Raw genomic sequence first — 5,785 nt, 5'->3', positions numbered from 1 at the left:
GGTTATTTTCAAAATGCATTAGGTTAATCAAAGCACCTATACCAATAGTTGATCCTTCATTTTAGTACTTAGTTGGTGGTCCTCATGAAGAAGCTGAACAAATTTGAGATAATTTAAACGCAGCAATAGAAATATTGATTTTATTATCTAACGTCATAGAATAATACAATACTCGGTGAATGACTTTTATTAATGTACAAACGCAGACCCATAAAAACATAATCCAACTATATGAATGTATTTTATTTAGAACTGTCGAAAATGTAAACAATATAATTACACTATTAGGAATGTAATGTCATCAATTTAAAACATCTGGTTATCATACAAACATTTTTAGATTTTTATCAATATTAGTAATGCGAAAAGAGCGCAGCAAATTCGTACTACAAGAATTGGCTCTGGTCTGAACTTTATGGAAATTCACAATAAATCTCCATTTGGTCAAAAAAATCATTTTTATCAAGCTCCAGTTCTATTTAATAGCCTTCCAAAACACATTATGTCGTCTAATTCCTTGTGTACTTTTAAAAAGAATGTTAAATTATTTGTGCTAGCCGAGGATTGCCAACATATTTATTCATCAGTTGATCATTGTCCTTTTAAATTAATGGCATAATATGTTGTATATGTATATTTTTCATCTTTTTCCTTTTAAAGTAATGGCATAATATGTTGTACATGTATATTTTTTCATCCCTCTCGTTATTGTAATTTTTTTTTCTTCTTTTTTCTGGTCCTTTTTAAATTAATAGTTTATTATGTTTTCTTTACGATCAAATTATCCACATATTATGATCACCCTATATGTATACTACATTATACTTTAATGAATTGACTGGAATTAGCTTAATAGATACCAAATTTTATAGAAACATTAACGTAACAATATTGTTCTCTCAAAATATAACCATTGTGTTATTTTTATTAATTTGTAAAAATTATTAACCTTAACACAGAATTGACCTAGTGAGGTTAAAATTTCTAACTTTAAAAACATACAACGTAAAGAAACAACAAACAAACAAAAGAACAATAAACTCACTTCAACTATAAAATTATTATTTTTTAATTTGTTACAAAAAAATAGAACATTTCAAATGATAACAGTACGCAAAATTACATTATGATTTTCCTAACTATTTAATTTTACTACTTTTTAGGTGAGCTCCAGTAGCTCGTATTTATAGGATAAGTATTTATATATATAAAAAAATAATGCTTCTATAAGCGATGTGTAAAAATATTCAAAAACTTATTGAATAACTATAATCATAATTCAACATACACAATAACATAATTCTAGATTCAAATTAACTACAAATATAATATAATATAATTTAATATAATTTTAATATAATTTTAGATACAAATATAATATAATTTTAGATACAAATATAAATACAAATATAATATAATTTTAGTTAATTAGTTCCAGAAAAATAAGAACAATAGCCAAAGTTTTATGTTTTTAAAATGCTAGACAATATAGATTAAGTAAACATACATTAAGGGTCGAATATATCACTATCCAATTTCAGGAAGTTAATTTGATTATTAATTTAAAATCTATTACTTGTTTGATATGATTTACTACTTATCGGTTTCAATTTTGAAAATAAAATTTCTGTGAACTTTAATACTTTGATCCAATGCGCAGGGAGTATTTCACGTCATATTTTAATGCTTATATAATCAAAATTAGTATGTGAAAATCAGATTACATAACCATTCACAAAATTGATTAATACTTGGCCGACTTTATATAACTTCGTTTGGTGATTAAATTAAATCTAATTCCCCAATTAGTAACACAAGTAAGAGTTTGAAATTTTTTGTAGTAATTATCACTTACGAGTTGAAAGAAAAATTAGTTTGTTGTAATAAAATAATCAATTATGCAAGATGCATTGTCACATTCAGCGGGCACTGAAGCGTGAGGGTGACGGGGGTGGTTCTGACGTCACATGTCACGTGACAGTGTGCAGGGACCTCAATGATTGTGTCATCCGCTTCATAACATGTGCCATGACTGCATTACTTTCCCCGATAGAGCGTAGGGGATGTGTGTCAAAGCTGTACCATATAAAATATTAAATAAACAGGTAGGTAAACGATTTGCCGTTCTAAGACAATAAGTACGCGGTGAAATAGATGAATAGGCTGTGCAAAGAAATTTTAGGCTCTTTTTATGCTAAATTTATTTTATAAATTGGCCACAATCAATATCAATAAAATCACTGGCTACTAAGGAACCCCAAAATTTTCCATATTCCTTTCCAAAGAACCAATATATTTTTCTCCCAACCTCTTATATGAATGCGTCAGTACAACATCCACTGTAGTGGTAAGATTCGGGACATTGTTGCGAAAGCCCCCAGAACTTCTCGAATTTACAAAATTTCTCGAATCTAGTTTTCACGTGACTTCACCAAACCTCATTTTCGCAAATTTTTAAAACACATTTTGTAGGATTGGGATTATCACCAATTTAAATGGATTGTTGGCTGGATAATTCTGTGGTTCTCCAATCCGCAGAACCCAAGGTTGCGTGATTACTCTCGGTGTGTAAAATCAGAATTTGAATATTTTAGATTTAGTTTTTATTTTAACAAACTCACGTCAGAATAATTTTATGAACAAAACAGATCGCGTACATAAGAGGGGATTTAGGGCTAAGCCGGTGGCTGAGACCAATGGAGAGAGAATGAAATGATGGTCGCGTGAGGCATCGCGCGCGAGGTTGTAATGTTACCAGTCGCACGTGAATGTGGGGAACTGTAAATATTATTGTTATTTCCGGAAGATGTGAACTTTCTATAAGTTACCCTGCGATATCTATTAGAATTTCACTTTTATTTTTGGGAATGAGTGAATTCAAATAATGGAAGCTGAAATTAACCCACTTCCCGCCATCCGACCGAGCTAAAAAATGGCAGTTAGACTCGCTGTCAGTGACCATGTTTTGTATTGTTGGCAATCAGGTCCGCACATGTGGACATATACGCATTTCCCAGAAATGGTATGACTTTACAGCAGTTAGTATATGAAATAAATATCGGTCTTACCCGATTGACATTTGGCGAGGTTAGTACAGTTGTCGACTCCAGTTCCTGTGTAGGAAGGTTTAAAAGACGTTTTAAAATAATTGTTTTGTACTATAAACACTTGGTTTTTTACTTGTTGATTTTTTACATATTGTTTTGGTGATCCTCTTTGCACACCAGTGAGGAGTAGAGCAGAAATAATCCTTTGGGGGGTCAACTGTCAAGGGTTCAACTGTCTGAGGCATCAACAGCCGGGAGGCAACTGTCAGGGGACCAAGTGTAATTTGAATCTATAATTTCTGGTGAATATTATTTTAAAAATTAGTTCTCGAAAACAATAATTTTGGGGTCGAAAATTTAATTTAATTTTTAAAGTTCGTAACAAAATACGTAAGCATATACACACATCAAAATATAAATAGTTTTTCATTGTTGTTATCTGTTTGTTTATAAAAAGTTTCGTCGTCTTTTCAAATACTGACTCCTGAAATATTTTAAGGCTTGGTGTAAGTATCATTAATATTAATAAATGTCAAACTAAAAGGAAAAAATATGCGAAATAGAAGAATGAATTTTTTTCATCGTAATTTTGGTCCATTTCATCATTTTTTCATTTAAATTCGCTAATTTTCAGGCCACTTCACTGTAAAGTCCTCGACAATCTGAACGAGGCTGTAGATTTGATGACGTAACATGAAGTACCGAAAAGAATTATTTTTCTGAAAAATGATTATTAATGCTTTATAAGGATCTGTCCAGTCTAAAAATAATGTTTTTTACCGTATTTTGTAATAAATTAATTGTAACTACCTGCAAAATTTTTTACTGTATTTCACCAATCAATTTGGGTAATTTTAAATTCACGTTGTTAACGAATTAAGCGAATGATACAAATAACATTTAAGAAATATAATAAAAGTTCGGTGAAATGATTTGTTGAGAGTGCGCCTGCTATATGCAATTTGCATAACATGTTGCTAAAACAAATCGAAATCCAGGTGCTTTCAATAAAACTTATCCAGTTCAAATACAAAATGAAATTCAAATTCCAAAAATAAATTTGTACAAGTTTACGGAAAGTACAAGGGGTATCTGTCACAATAATAACACAACAAGCTAACACAATTCACAAGACGTAGAATATAGAGGGTTTTCCAATAAGAGGTGTTATTTTGATATTTAATCGTAAAAGATCAATGGTTTCGTTGCTTGTGTGGCTCGTAGCGCCGTTTTGTTAAAAGAAAATTTTGTCCAGATTAATACCATCCAATTTTGGCCATAAAAAATCATAAATCATCTCTCAATAGCGCAATCCATTCACCGTAACTGTTGCTCCAGCCTCATTTTCGAAAAAGTAAGGTCCAATGACTCCGCCGGACCAAAAACCGCACCAAACAGTCACACGTTGAGAATAGAGAGGCTTTTCAACAATAACTCTTGGGTTTTCCGAGCCCCAGATGCGATAATTTTGCTTGTTGACTATAATTGGGGTAGGTTGCGAGGCTGAAGTTATTGTGAAGGTGATGGAGATAGGGAAGATAGAGATAGTTGGATTGCGGACTTTCCAAAGGAAAATTAACTAAAACCATAGTTGACAGCTCTTCTTCCTCTCTGCTATGTGAGAGCGCCACAAGAATCTGTGCTATCATTGACGCTGTTTTTGTTGCATTTCAACGATCTCGTTGAAATATTATTTTGTTTGCTTGTCGTATTAAATTTTTTTCCGTAAATATGGTTTTAGTGTTTTACTGGCAACTGGCAAGCTTTCTTTGCATAAAATTTTACACACAAAATTAAGCTGTACAAATAATAAATAAGGATTTTATGCAAATCGAAGAAATTACTTTTATATGGATGTCATCGTCATCTCTTTATCCATCTTACGTGGCATTTCACTTCCAAATAACAATACCACTTGTCCGATAATTGCTGTGTTTTGTATCTGATAGTATTATTATGCGATCGTCTGGACGTTTTCGGCCCTTTCATTGGTCGAATTCAAATCGTATGTTTCGGGTAAATTCCGCATAGTCTTCGCGCAAAAAAATTAAATCACGGGTCTGCAAGCAAAAAAAAAACCATTCTGCCCCTCGATTTTAACCGACCGTAATGTTCATTGCGGGTTGCAGGCGACAGGACCCAAAAAATGAAGACCCGATTTCATACTGAAATACACACGGCGACCAAAACTGCAAAACTCACCGGAAAAATCCCGCCGTAGTTATATTTCCAAGCCTCAGGTTCGCCAGTAAAAAAAATTGTTTTGACAAGGAAACTTTCGTGCCAAAAATATACATTTTTTTTTTGCCGTGGCGACGTTAGATAATGTACTATTTTTTGGATCGCCTCATGTCATACGAGATTTTTTCATAAAGATCGTTTTTGCTCATATAATTTTTGGATAATATCGAAGAAAGTATGTTTTAGAAAGTTAATATCCCATTGGATTAATAACATTACAATAAAAATTATCATTATCACAGCAGGGCATCGTGACATCGGGAATGTCAAATGGGACAGAGGAAATGTGCAGTCGGACACTGCAAATGTCCTGTCGGACAGAAGAAATGTCCGTTCGGACACTGCAAATGTCCTGTCGGACAGAGGAAGTTTCCGGTCGGACACTGAAACTGTCCTGGCGGAAAGAGGAAGTATCCGGTCGGACATAACAAACGTCCTGTTGGACATTGGAAATGTTCGTTAGGACATTTGCAGTGTCCTATCGGACAGAAGAACAA

Source organism: Hesperophylax consimilis, chromosome 3, assembly GCF_061612785.1.
Source record: "Hesperophylax consimilis isolate HC1 chromosome 3, BYU_Hcon_1.0, whole genome shotgun sequence".
NCBI lineage: Eukaryota > Metazoa > Arthropoda > Insecta > Trichoptera > Limnephilidae > Hesperophylax > Hesperophylax consimilis.
Note: the sequence above shows the minus strand (reverse complement) of the source record.